Source organism: Neophocaena asiaeorientalis, unplaced genomic scaffold (genome assembly GCF_003031525.2).
Source record: "Neophocaena asiaeorientalis asiaeorientalis breed wild unplaced genomic scaffold, Neophocaena_asiaeorientalis_V1.1 scaffold5, whole genome shotgun sequence".
NCBI lineage: Eukaryota > Metazoa > Chordata > Mammalia > Artiodactyla > Phocoenidae > Neophocaena > Neophocaena asiaeorientalis.
In genome coordinates this window covers 5,598,191-5,612,785 of record NW_020174698.1, presented here as the reverse complement: position 1 = coordinate 5,612,785, position 14,595 = coordinate 5,598,191, and the positions used below count along the sequence as shown (strand labels likewise).

The following is a 14,595-nucleotide window of genomic DNA, read 5'->3' as shown; positions in this document are numbered from 1 at the left end:
AAAAATTAATTAATTAATTAATTTTTGGCTGCATTGGGTCTTTATTGCTGCACACGGGCTTTTTCTAGTTGCAGTGAGCGGGGGCTACTCTTTGCTGCGGTGTGTGGGCTTCGCATTGTGGCGGCTTCTCTTACTGCGGAACACGGGCTCCAGGCGTGGCGTGCGGGCTTCGGTAGTTGTGGCATGCGGGCTCAGTAGCTGTGGCTCACGGGCTCTAGAGCGCAGGCTCAGTAACTGTGGCTCACGGGCTTAGTTGCTCCACGGCATGTGGGATCTTCCTGGACCAGGGCTTGAACCCACGACCCCTGCATTGGCAGGTGGATTCTTAACCACTGTGCCACCAGGAAATTCCTCATTGTAGTTTTGATTTGCATTTCTCTAATGATTAGTGACATTGAGCATCCTTTCATGTGTTTGTTGGCAATCTGTAAATCTTCTTTGGAGAAATGTCTATTTAGATCTTCTCCCCATTTTTGGATTGGGTTCTTTGTGTTTTTGATATTGAGCTGCATGAGCTGCCTGTATATTTTGGAGATTAATCCTCTGTCAGCTGCTTCACTTGCAAATATTTTTTCCCATTCTGAGGGTTGTCTTTTTATCTTGTTTATGGTTTCCTTTGCTGTGCAAAAGCTTTTAAGTTTCATTAGGTCCCATTTGTTTATTTTTGTTTTTATTTCCATTTCTCTAGGAGGTGGGTCTAAAAGGATCTTGCTGTGATTTATGTCATAGAGTGTTCTGCCTGTGTTTTCCATTACGAGTTTTATAGTGGGCTTCCCTGGTGGCGCAGTGGTTGAGAGTCTGCCTGCTGATGCAGGGGACACGGGTTCGTGCCCCGGTCCGGGAAGATACCACATGCTGCGGAGCAGCTGGGCCCATGAGCCATGGCTGCTGAGCCTGTGCATCCGGAGCCTGTGCTCCACAATGGGAGAGGCCACAACAGTGAGAGGCCTGCGTACCGCAAAAAAACAAAAACAAAAAACAACAGAAAAGAGTTTTATAGTGTCTGGCCTTACAGTTAGGTCTTTAATCCATTTTGAGTTTATTTTTGTGTATGGTGTTAGGGAGTGTTCTAATTTCATTCTTTTATATGTAGCTGTCCAGTTTTCCCAGCACCACTTATTGAAGAGGCTGTTTTCTCCATTGTATATTCTTGCCTCCTTTAAAAACAGTAAGGTGACCGTATGTTTGTTGGTTTATCTCTGGTCTTTCTATCCTGTTGCATTGATCTATATTTCTGTTTTTGTGCCAGTACCATACTGTCTTGATTACTGTAGCTTCGTAGTATAGTCTGAAGTCAGGGAGCCTGATTCCTCCAGCTCTGTTTTTCTTTCTCAAGATTGCTTTGGCTATTTGTGGTCCTTTGTGTTTCCATACAAGTTGTGAAATGTTTTTTTCTCGTTCTGTATTTTTTCTTGATGAGTCTGGCTAAAGGTTTATCAATTTTGTTTATCTTCTCAAAGAGCCAGCTTTTAGTTTTATTGATCTTTGCTATTGTTTCCTTCATTTCTTTTTTTAATTTAACTTATTTATTTTTGGCTGCATGGGGTCTTCATTGCTGTGTGCAGGATTTCTCTAGTTGCGGTAAGTGGGGTCCACTCCTTCTTGCGGTGCATGGGCTTCTCATGGCAATGGCTTCTCTTGTTGTGGAGCACCGGCTCTAGGCACGTGGGCTCTAGTAGTTGTGGCTCCCGGGCTCAGTAGTTGTTGCTCACAGGCTCGGTAATTATGGCACATGGGCTTAGTTGCTCTGCGGCATGTGGGATCTTCCTGGACCAGGGCTCGAACCCGTGTCCCTTGCATTGGCATGTGGATTCTTAACCACTGCACCGCCAGGGAAGTCCCCCCTTCATTTCTTTTTCATTTATTTCTGATCTGATCTGTATGATTTCTTTCCTTCTGCTAACTTTGGGGTTTTTTTGTTCTTCTTTCTCTAATTGCTTTAGATGTAAGGTTAGGTTGTTTATTTGAGATGTTACTTGTTTCTTGAGGTAGGATTGTATTGCTGTACAGTTCCTTCTTAGAACTGCTTTTGCTGTATCCCATAGGTTTTGGGTCATCGTGTTTTCATTGTCATTTGTTTCTAGGTATTTTTTGAATTCCTCTTTGATTTCTTCAGTGATCTGTTGGTTGTTTAGTACTGTAGATTTTAGCCTCCATGTGTTTGTATTTTTTACAGATTTTTTCCTGTAATTGATGTCTAGTCTCATAGCCTTGTGGTCAGAAAAGGTACTTGATATGATTTCAGTTTTCTTAAATTAACCAAGGCTTGATTTGTCACCCAAGATATTATCTGTCCTGGAGAAGGTTCCATGAGCACTTGAGAAGAAAGTATATTCTGTTGCTTTTGGATGGAATGTCCTATAAATATCAGTTAAGTCCATCTTGTTTAATATGTCATTTAAAGCTTGTGTTTCCTTATTTATTTTCATTTTGGATGATCTGTCCATTGGTGAAAGTGGGGTCTTAAAGTCCCCTACTATGATTGTGTTACTGTCCATTTCCCCCTTTATGGCTGTTAGCAGTTGCCTTAAGTATTGAGGTGCTCCTATTTTGGGTGCATAAATATTTACAATTGTTATATCTTTTTCTTGGATTGATCCCTTGATCATTATGTAGTGTCCTTCTTTGTCTCTTGTGATAGTGTTTATTTTAAAGTCTGTTTTGTCACTCCAGCTTTCTTTTGATTTCCATTGGCATGGAATATCTTTTTCCATACCCTCACTTTCAGTCTGTATGTGGCCCTAGGTTTGACGTCGGCCTCCTGTAGACAGCATATATACGGGTCTTGTTTTAGTATCCATTCAACCAGTCTATGTCTTTTGGTTGGAGCATTTAATCCATTTACATTTAAGGTAGTTATTGATATGTGTGTTCCTATTACCATTTTCTTAATTGTTTTGGGTTTGTTATTGTAGGTCTTTTCCTTCTCTTGTGTTTCCTGCCTAGAGAAGTTCCTTTAGGAGTTGTTGTAAAGTTGATTTGGTGGCGCTGAATTCTCTTAGCTTTTGCTTATCTGTAAAGGTTTTAATTTCTCCATCGAATCTGAATGAGATCCTTGCTGAGCAGAGTAATCTTGGTTGTAGGTTTTTCCCTTTCATCACTTTAAATTTGTCCTGCCAGTCCCTTCTGGCTTGCAGAGTTGCTGCTGAAAGATCAGCTGTTAACCTTATGGGGATTCCCTTGTACGTTATTTGTTGCTTTTCCTTTGCTGCTTTTAATATTTTTTCTTTGTATTTAATTTTTGATAGTTTGATTAATATGTGTCTTGGCATGTTTCTCCTTGAATTTATCCTGTATGGGACTCTCTGTGCTTCCTGGACTTGATTGACTATTTCCTTTCCCGTATTAGGGAAGTTTTCAACTACAGTCTCTTTAAATATTTTCTCAGTCCCTTTTTTTTCTCTTCTTCTGGGACCCCTATTATTCGAATGTTGGTGCGTTTAATGTTGTCCCCGAGGTCTCTGAAACTGTCGTCAATTCTTTTCATTTTTTTTTTCTTTATTCTGCTGTGCAGTGGTTATTTCCAGTATTTTATCCTCCAGGTCACTTATCCATTCTTCTGCCTCAGTTATTCTGCTATTGATTCCTTCTAGAGAGTTTTAAATTTCATTTATTGTGTTGTTCATCATTGTTTGTTTGCTCTTCTTCTAGGTCCTTGTTAACGTTTCGTGTATTTCCTCCATTCTGTTTTTAAGATTTTGGATCATCTTTGCTATTACTCTGAATTCTTTTTCAGGTAGACTATTTCCTCTTCATTTGTTTGGTCTGGTGAGATTTACCTTGCTCCTTCATCTGCTGTGTATTTCTCTGTCTTCTCATTTTGCTTAGCTTACTGTGTTTGGTGTCTCCTTTCTGCAGGTTGCAGGTTCGTAGTTCCCTTTGTTTTTGGTGTCTGTCCCCAGTGGGTAAGTTTGTTTCAGTGGGTTGTGTAGGCTTCCTCTTGGAGGGGACTGGTGCCTGTGTTCTGGTGGATGAGGCTGGATCTTGTCTTTCTGGAGGGCAGGACCATGTCTGGTGTTGTGTTTTGGGGTGTCTGTGAACTTATTATGATTTTAGGCAGCCTCTCTGCTAATGGGTGGGGTTGTGTTCCTGTCTTGCTAGCTGTTTGGCATAGAATGTCCAGCACTGTAGCTTGCTGGTCGTTGAGTGGAGCTGGGTCTTAGCATTGAGATGGAGATCTCTGGGAGAGCTTTCGCTGTTTGATATTACATGGGGCCAGGAGGTCTCTGGTGGACCAATGTCCTGAACTCTTCTCTCCCACCTCAGAGACTCAGGCCTAACCCTCTGCTGGAGTACCAAGACTCTGTCAGCCACCCAGAAAAGCTAGAAGATGCTGAGGTTGTATAGAATATTCCTTGCAGCTCCTTTCTTTTGGAAACCTTTTGATCTGCACTCTACTTCTCCCTCCTTCTCTACTGTCTTCTCACAAATAACCTGGACTTTCCACCAGGGATGTTGAAGAGAAGACACATGGATCTACGTAGATCTCAGCGTATGATTTTCTTACTTTGCTTGGCAGAGAAATTTCATCTCTTCACTTCAGGGAAGCACTTTACGGCTTCTCTTTGGCGTATCTGAATTGCCAGTGTCACTCCTCTGGCACTTTGAGGCCATTATTAAGTAAAATTAGGGTCACTTGAACATAAGCACTGCAGTATCGTGAGGTGTGAAGTGACAAACCTGTGTTCTTTTTTTAACGGTATTATTTATTGTAACGTATGTGTGATATACAGTCTACGTAAAGAAGAATATTTGATACAGAATAAATGCCCAATTAAGAAGTGTTAGCTACCATTATCATTGTCATGAAACAGTCTCCGAAAGCATTACTTTTACTGGTTGTGTAATATTTGCTTGCATTATAATTTATTTTACTATTCCCCTCTTGTTAGATTTTTTTTAAATTGAGCTATAATTGATTTATAACATTATATTTGTTTCTGGGGTTCAACATAATGATTTGATATTTGTATGTACTGCAAAATGATCACCACAGTAAATCTAGTTAACATCCGTCAGCACACATAGTTATAAAATTCTTTTTCTTGTGATGAGAATGTTTAAGATTTACTCTTTTAACAGCCTTCAAATATGCAAGACAGTATTATTAAGTATGGGCAGCATGGTGTACATTACATCCCCAGGACTTATTTTTTTAATAAGTGGCAGTTTGCATCTTTTGACCTCCTTCACCCATCTTGCCACTCCCACCAGATCCTGTGTTCATAATCACTATGCTGGTCTGTTACACTGTAAATGAACAACAGGACTCCTAACCAGTGTCTGGGAGCACCCCCTGTACCTTCCAGCCTAAGCTGAAGCCCGGCTCCAGTCCGAGATCATAGCTTCCTTGGTGCACCAAATGCCTCACACCACGGGACCCAGAAACGTCACCCACTTTCTCTTAGTTGTTTCTTGCTTTGTCCCTGTTTTGCCCTCACACAAAAGCCTTTTTTTTATTGGTGGTTCGTGGTGTCAGGTTTTGTTACCCTCTACCTCTTCTTTCTGCTGTTGTCTGAATATTTCCTCTTGGGCATTGAGGGCTTTGTTCGCTCTCTTGCTGCAGCCGTGTGAGCACAGCCGTCCAACCATCCTGGCTCACAGTGAGCTGTGGGGTCCGTCAGAGCTGATTGCCGGCCTGCTCCCTGACCCACAACGCAGCCTGTGACCAGCTGAGTGACTTTAAGCAATCTATCTAATTCCTTACTTAATTTCCTTATTTGTAAAACAAATGTAATAGAAACTATTCTCAAAACAAAATGAGATAATATACATGAAGTGCTTTGGTATAGTGTTTGGCTCATGTACAGTGTTAGATGATAGCTATTATCATTAGTAATAATAATTAATAATAATAACAATTACCACCCCCCCCCCCCACCCATTATCTTTACAACTGTTCCTTTTCTTGAAATCCCTTGACTTCTTTGACAGTAGCCTCGTATACTCCGCTCCAGCAGTTTGTAAGCATAGTGAAATCTTTGACTCTTCATCTGCCAGAATGACTCTGAGTATAGCTGGGTATAGCTGTCTATCACAACTTTCCAGACTCCTTGCTATGGCCCACGGTATCCTTGTGTTCTGGTGTCCTGCTGAGGTCTCCTGTCTTAACCTGCTTCTCTCTTCTCCCTCAGTATGCTCCAGTTACACTGCTTCTTTTCAGGTATGGGAAGGAATTGAATAAATACAAAAAATAAAAAGTTAAAAATAGATAAAATTGTATTACTTAGGATTATAAAAGTATTGTCTCTTTATTATTCATTTTGATGTTCTTTTATACAGCTAAGTCTCCTTGTGTTTAAAATATACATTAAGAAATTGTTCTTCAGACAATTTGCTTCTAAATATGAGGTGAATTATATTATTTAGGGAGCATTCGTAGATGACTTTTGAAGGATATCTGATGTATTTGCTATGTGCTTTTCTATTTAGCGCTTGAAAGAATGTCTTTGGTACTAGGAGGAATTGAACAATTTATTAAAATATTCATAAGTTTCTCTTCCAGAACATGAGTTAACATAGATGAAAAATGACATGTGGTTTTTACACTAGCAAGAATTTTTCTGATCTCAAGAATGATATTTCTATAACCATTACCCAGTATTCTGGCTGAGCAATAGATTATACTTATAGATTATATTAGGAATATAGAGTCAGTCCTAAGAAATAACTTTCCCAAATGAAGGTGACATTTGTTCCCCATATTTCTATGTACCTAGAGAATATACTCTGCTGGAAAAACACAGTAATAAAAATGAAATGTGCTTTGTGACAAATTATTTAAACCGGTATTGTGGATAGATATCCATCATCAAAGAGTTCAGGCCCAGTGAATAATGAGAACTGTTGGATCAAAATTTGATGTAACTGAAGCCAGTAAATCAGAAAATGTTGTTTCTTTAGAATCAATTTATAATAATACTGATATAGCAAATTAAATAATATGTAAAAACAAATGTAGATAGTAATGAACATTACAAATACCTACTATTTTGATTTCTGTTAACAAAGCTCCTTTCCTTATATCTCTTGTATTTTCTGATAATTCTAAACTTTGTCTTTCTCCTTCTTGGGCTAAAATCTGTCCCATGAGACTATAAACTCCATAAAAGCAGGGACTGTTTGCTGTCTTCAGGACATATTGTACCTGGCACATAGGAGAACTGCTCAGTAAATAACTTAACAAATGAATTTTACCTTTGACACTTTCTAGCCATTTCTATTTTGAGGGTTGGTGTGAACACGTTGCTAAGTTGCCATCCGAAGCTCTTCTATGTGATAATTCTTCAAATACTTGAACACTTAGAAGATAAGTCCTAATCTCTTTAGTCAAATTTTAGGGATTTAGTAAGTTAGTCCATTATGGTATATGTTAAACCATCAGACGTTGCCAATATTTGACTGTTTTTGAGCAATAAAAATGGCAGTTTTATAATATTCAGCTTAATGTTTTGATATTAGGTGTGTTTAAAACAGGTGAGAACATGCCGAAATAAAGAAGTTTAAAGCTGGGCTATGATAGGGTAGTTGAGAAAAGATATACCTGTTTGTGATTATATGAACTAAAAGGTGATAAGTTCATTGTAACAGTACAGGCAGACTTCATTTTATTGCTCTTTGCTTTATTGTGTTTGACAGATAACTGCTTTTTTTTTTTTTTAACAAATTGAAGGTAACCCTATATAGAGCAAGTCTATCAGTGACATTTTTCTAACAACATTTGCTCATTTAGTGTTTCTATGTCACATTTTGGTAATTCTTGCAATATTTCAAACTTTTCTGTGATTATTATATTTTTTATGGCGATCTGTGGTCAGTGATCTTCGGGGTGCCATGAACCGTGCACATATAAGACGGCCAACTTAATAAATGTGTGTCTTCCGACTGCTCCACTGACTGTCCGTTTCCCCATCTCTCGCCCACTCTTTGGACCTCTCTATTCCTTGAGACACAATAATACTGAAATTAGGCCAGTTAGTAACCCTACAACGGCCTCTAAGTGTTCAAGTGAAAGGAAGAGTTCATCAATGCATCAAACTTCACTGGTGTCTTATTTTAAGGCACTGCCGCAGCCTTCCCAGCCCTCAGCAGCCATCACCCTGATCAGTCAGTCGCCGTTGACACTGAGGCAAGACCCTCCACCAGCCAAAAAAATTAGTATTCACTGAAGGCTCAGATGATGGTTAGAATTTTTGAGCAATAAAGTACATTGTTTTTTAGGTGTAATGCTATTGCACATTGAATAGACTACAGTATAGTGTAAATATGACTTTTTATGTCCCCCCCCCAAATTTGTGTGACTTGCTTTATTGTGATATTCTGCTTTATTGTGGTGGTCTGGAACTGAACCCTCAGAATCTCTGAGGCATGACTGTAATTGGTACGAATACAGTCTTCTTTAAACATGCATATGCTGGATTGTTGTCTTTTTGTTTAGGTTGCCTAGTATCCAAACTCTTCCGCACTCTCTCTCATGTCAGATATGTGCTTTCACAGACTTTTCTTTTTAGTGTTATGTGATCTTGCTTTGGCCCAGACTTTGAGTCAGAAGCTAGCAACCTGAGCAAAAAAGGACTGTGCAGAATCCATTGTGGGGATAGGTTGTGTCATCAGTGTCTAAAGCAGGTGACAGTTCTTGCCCTTTGTGTGTGTGCATGGCTTCAGTAGTGCTGGCTGGGAGAGGTGGTGGCATCCCCAGACCTGTTATCCACTGTTGGATCCAATGTTGGGCATCTTGGCTTCCTAGCCTTCCAGGCTGCAACTTTAGTCCTCTCAGTGTTATTATATAAATTCCTTTCCTGCTTAACTCAACCAAAGTGGTCATCTGTTGCTTACAACTAAGAACTAGTGTTTTTTTGGTATTTTAATGGTCTACTGCTTAACGTTTTTTATTACCATAGAAGAGAGAGGAAAAATCATGGTGGCAGTGACTCACAGTGAATGGTTTTAGGACATGCCCCAAATTTACAAACCGATCAAAACATCACATTTAGCACATACTAGCACTTGGTAGATATTACAGAAGTAAAATAACAAAGGGAGATTTTTGAAAATGTGGTGGGATAATATTTTGAGATACCAAGTTTTTATCTGTGTGTCTCTTGTATTCCTTCTTTAATGCCTAGCCCCCCATCCAAGCAGTGGCACCTCGTGCTCAGAAGAGAGAGAATACTGCAGAAAAAATAGAGAAAGGGCTTTGGGGTTTCAACAACAAAGGATAATGGTGTTTTTCCTGCCCTGATGCTAGGGAAGATTCCCTAGTTTGGGTGAAGGAGAGAGTCAGAGGCTAAGCTAGAGTGTGAATTCTTTTTTTTTTTTTTGGCGGTACGCAGGCCTTTCACTGATGTGGCCTCTTCCGTTGTGGAGCACAGGCTCCAGATGTGCAGGCTCAGCGGCCATGGCTCATGGGCCTAGCCGCTCCGCGGCGTGTGGGATCTTCCCAGACCGGAGCACGAACCCGTGTTCCCTGCATCGGTAGGCAGAGTCTCAACCACTGCGCCACCAGGGAAGCCCTAGAGTGTGAATTCTTGCCGCTCCATCATCCCCTGAATGAAGCAACAGAAACACCCTAAGTCTGAGAGCAAAAGTGACCTGTGCTCTGTTTCTGAGACGTGTCCATAGAGGTAGCAAAGCCAGAGTGGCAGTGGAAGTGAAGAGAGGATGGTCTTGTGTGATGGATGGCTGTACAGTATTCTCACCAGTTCCACTTTTGCCCTAGAGAGCTCTGCTTTTTCTGTGTGCTCAAGAGTGGTGGAAGGGGGCTTCCCTGGTGGCGCAGTGGTTAAGAACCTGCCTGCTAATGCAGAGGACACGGGTCCAAGCCCTGGTCTGGGAAGATCCCACATGCTGCAGAGCAACTAAACCCGTGTGCCACAACTACTGAGCCTGCACGCTAGAGCCCGTGAGCCACAACTACTGAGCCCGTGTGCCGCAACTACTGAAGCCTGCACACCTAGAGCCTGTGCTCTGCAACAAGAGAAGCCACCGCATTGAGAAGCCCACACACCACAACGAAGAGTAGCCCCCGCTTGCCGCAACTAGAGAGAGCCCGCACGCAGCAAGGAAGACCAAACACAGCCAATAAATAATAAATTAAAAAAAAAAAAAGGAGTAGTGGAAGGGTGGTAAGGGGCCTCAGCTCCATTGAGTTTATGAGTTTGTGAGCAATAGAATGAAATCTTGTGTACCTGCGAGGGCACAGAAATTACAGAGAGTCATTGTATAGGGGAACAAGGGAGGATGCAACTTCAAAAGCCAAGTCTGGTACATGTCTCAGGAGATGCCAGATGGTGACCCAAGACCCCAGTGCCCCCCCTCCCCCACTTTAAACACAGTGACATTCCATTTAGCTGTCTTTCCTTCAACTAATACATTTCCAGGGAAAGAGAAGAACACTTTCAATCTCCTGAGACTCAGTTGCTCTCACCAGGAAGACATGTATATTTCAGTTGAAATATAGATGAGTAAAGAAAGTTACTATCATACATAAATTTCCCTTGCTTAAAACCCCCAGAATTTCCCACCAACCTTAGAATACAATCCAAAGCTTTTGCCGTGCCTCGTAAGGGCCCCTGCCCACTTCTCTAAACCCCTTTCCTACCTCTTCCCCGATCCCCCGCTCATCCTGTTCCGGTTATCCTACCCTTTTTACTGCTTTTGGACCTACTAACCACTTTTCACCATGGAAGCTGTTCCTTCTGCCACGAGCACCCTCGCTCCAGATACACACGTGATTCTCTTCTAGACCTCATCCAGGTGGCTTCTCAAATGTCTCATCTTTGGAACAGGATTCCCAGACCACCTTCTCTGAAATAACAACCCCTTTTCTTCCACATCACTTTGTATGCCCCTACTGCTTTATTTTTCTTTGTGTCACTTGTTGATACCCCGCATTGTGTATTTATTTGTTTGTGGCACCCAGTATAGTTGGATGCTCCCTGAGGACTGGGGATTTATTTTGTCCATTGTGTCCCTGGCACCCAGAACAGTACCTGGCATATCTTTTATTTTTAAGGACACATTTCCTTGAAACATTAGGTAATCTTTCACTAGGCTCATGGTTTTAATTGTTAGAAAAATTAGGACATACTTAACATTGATGAGAATTAGCTGAACTTAAAAGGGACAGTTTCTCACTGAATCTTTATTTATTTATTTATTTTTATATCTTTATTGGAGTATAATTGCTTCACAGTGTTGTGTTAGTTTCTGTTGTACAACAAAGTGAATCAGCTGTAAGTATACATTTATATATACATCCCCACATCGCCTCCCTCTTGAGCCTCCCTCCCACCCTCCCTATCCCACCCCTCTAGGTGGTCACAAAGCAGCGAGCCGATCTCCTCGTGCTATGCGGCAGCTTCCCACTAGCTATCTATTTTACATTTGGTAGTGTACATGTCCATGTCACTCTCTCACTTTGTCCCAGCTTACCGTTCCCCGTTTGTGTTCTCAAGTCCCTTCTCCACGTCTGCGTCTTTATTCCTGCCCTGCCACTAGGTTCATCAGTGCCGTTTTTTTAGATTCCATATATGTGCGTTAGCATACGGTATTTGTTTTTCTCTTTCTGACTTACTTCACTCTGTATGACAGACTCTAGGTCCATCCACCTCATTACAAATAACTCAGTTTCATTCCTTTTTATGGCTGAGTAATATTCCATTGTATATATGTGCCACCTCTTCTTTATTCATCTTTTGATGGACATTTAGGTTGCTTCCATGTCCTGGCAATTGTAAATAGTGCTGCAGTGAACATTGTGGTACATGACTCTTTTTGAATTATGGTTTTCTCAGGGTATATCCCCAGTAGTGGGATTGCTGGGTCATATGGTAGTTCTATTTTTAGTTTATTAAGGAACCTCCATACCGTTCTCCATAGTGGCTGTATCAATTTACATTCCCACCAACAGTGCAGGAGGGTTCCCTTTTCTCCACACTCTCTCCAGCACTTATTGTTTGTAGATTTTTTGATTATGGCCATTCTGACCAGTGTGAGGTGATACCTCATGGTGGTTTTGATTTGTATTTCTCTAATGATTCGTCACTGAACATTTAGATTGAATGTGGGGACTTCCCTGGTGGTCCAGCTGTTAGAACTCTGCGCTCCCAATGCAGGGGGCCTGGGTTCGATCCCAACATGCTGCAACTAAAGATCCTGAATGCCACAACTAAGACCCAGCACAGCCAAATAAATAAATTTAAAAAATAGATTGAATATAGTCTTGAGATTCAAAGATGTATTCTGTGTCCTATATTTTACCAGTTTCTATTTTGTTTTTTTTTTTTTGGACATTATTGGTGGGATTATTGCTACTGAAGGGACCCTGTATAAGTTTTTTGATCATTGCTTTTCAAACTTTCTTTTTGGTAAGGATTGGGATCCTTTAAAAAAAATGAAATGGTACTCAGAAGCTCAGTGTGTAAAACAGGGGAACTTCTCGGACTGAAACCAATGTGTGTGGGCATGGTGGAAGGCGGCAGAACCCCCTGCCTTCCTCTTCCTCATTGAATTGTTGAGGCAGCTTCTGTGCCCTTCCTTACTCCCAGGGCTCAAGCTGGGGTTTCAGCCAGCTTGAAGATGACAAGGGTAGAAGTTAGGGCACGTGGATCACAGTTCCTTCTTAACTGCTAACAAGGAGTGTGACCTTGAACATCTTATGTTTCAGTTTTCTTATCTTTACAATTGACTTATGTATTAGCCCTGATTTTAAGGGGAAAGGACCAAATGAAAAGTTGTTTACCAAAGGTCTTTGAAAGGGATGGATTCTTCACATGTGTGGCAAAGGACTCTCTCCTCTTTGTGCATTCTGCTATGATGCTTGTGCCCTCGTAGCAATGTTATATTGCCAACGTATTGTCAGTTCGTTACTGTGCTTCTTATTTTTAAACCTTTTATTCAAAAGTAATACGTGCTCATTGTAATCCTTCAAACAATATAAATATGTATAAAGAAAACATTACTGTTCTCTTCTGCCTCTATTCAATCTCAACCTCCATTCTAAGGTATTCTATACTATTTTGCTATGCTAATAAAAACATAAATATCTAGCATTTATTTTCTTTCTTTCTCTCTCTTTTAAACCATGAAATTATGTTATGGATATAGTAACCATGCAACTTGCCTGTTTTTGCTTAATAGATATCATGGATGTCTTTTCAGGCCAATATATGTAGCTCTAATTCATTCTTTTCATTATGATAGTTCTTAGTATGGCCCTATGGTAATTTAACAACCATTTCTTTATTGATGAAGGTTATTTCCAGTTTGTGATAATTCAAACAATGCTAAGTATCTTCTATATAGAATCTTATGTATTGGTACTTTTATTTATTTTTGTGTATTTTCTTAATATTGGAATTACTGGTTCAAAATGCTTGTGTAGCTTAAATTTCAATAGTTAACTGTCCAGATTATTTTCCATTGTGGTTGTGGTATAGCTCTCATTCCCTAACAGCCATTAGTTCTTCAAGTATCTTCTCTTATCTCTTTCTCTCTTGCCTCTTTTTCAGGGACTCCACTTATACATGTATTTGGCAACCTAAGTTGCCTCACAGCTTACTGATGTTCTGTTCCTTTTTTTTTTTTTTCTTATTTCTTTTTCTTCTCTGTTTTATTTTGGGTGGTTTTTATTGTTACATCTTCAAGTTCACTAATTTTTTGTTCTGCAGTGTCTAATCTGTTCTTAATTCCATCCAGTTTATTTTTCTCAGACCTTGCAGTTTTAATCTCTATAAATTTAATTTGGGTCTTTTTTTTATAGTTTGCATGTCTGAACTTAACTTTCTGAACAGAAAGAATACAGTTATAATAACTACTTTGAAGTCCTTATCTGCTAATTCTAACATCTGTGTTAGTTCTGGGTCACTTTTGATGAATTAAGTTATGTTCTCATTGTGGCTCATATTTTCCTGTTTATATGCCTGGTCTTTTTTTTTTTTTTTTTTTTTTTTTTTTCCTTGGCCCCCTCCCTCTCCAGGGAAGCCCCCTGGTCATTTTTGATTAGATATCAGGCATTATAAATTTTACCTTGTTGGGTGTTGGATAATTTGTTGTACTCTAATTATTCTTGGGCTTGGTTCTGGGACATAATTAAATTACTTGGAAATAGGTTTTTCCTTTGGCGTTTTGCTTCTAAGTTTTGTTAGGTGGGACTAGAGCAGTACCAGGCCAGAGCTAATTTTTCCTCTCCACTGAGGCAAGACCCTTAGATTACTCTGCCCAATGTCCCATGAATCTTGAGGTTTTCCAGTCTGGCTGATGGGAAAAGAATTCCTAACCCTGGGTGACAGCTGGGCATGTTCTCTCTAATCCTTTGGAGTGTGTTTTCCAGCCTCTGGTAGTTTGCTCACACACATGTGCTGGTCAGTGGCTTAGCTGAATCCACTAGGGGGACCCTTTGCGGATCTCTGCAGTTTTCTCTCTGCAGGACTCACTTCTCTGGCACTCTGTCCCATGAGCTCCAGATGCCTTGGTCTTTTCTACTCTCTGCTCTCTTTTCTGAACCTAGTGTGATGACTGGGCTCCATCTGGGTTTCTCTTCCTTGAGCAGAGACCTAGACACCCAGGGACGTAAGCTGGACAATTGTAGGGCTT

General features: G+C 40.4%; 1 protein-coding gene across 2 annotated transcripts in view; it reads left to right on the top strand.

Annotated features, from left to right (window-relative positions):
* AKAP7 (A-kinase anchoring protein 7) overlaps positions 1-14,595 on the top strand; it is a 133,593-nt gene that overhangs the window by 44,936 nt on the left and 74,062 nt on the right. The window lies entirely within an intron of this gene.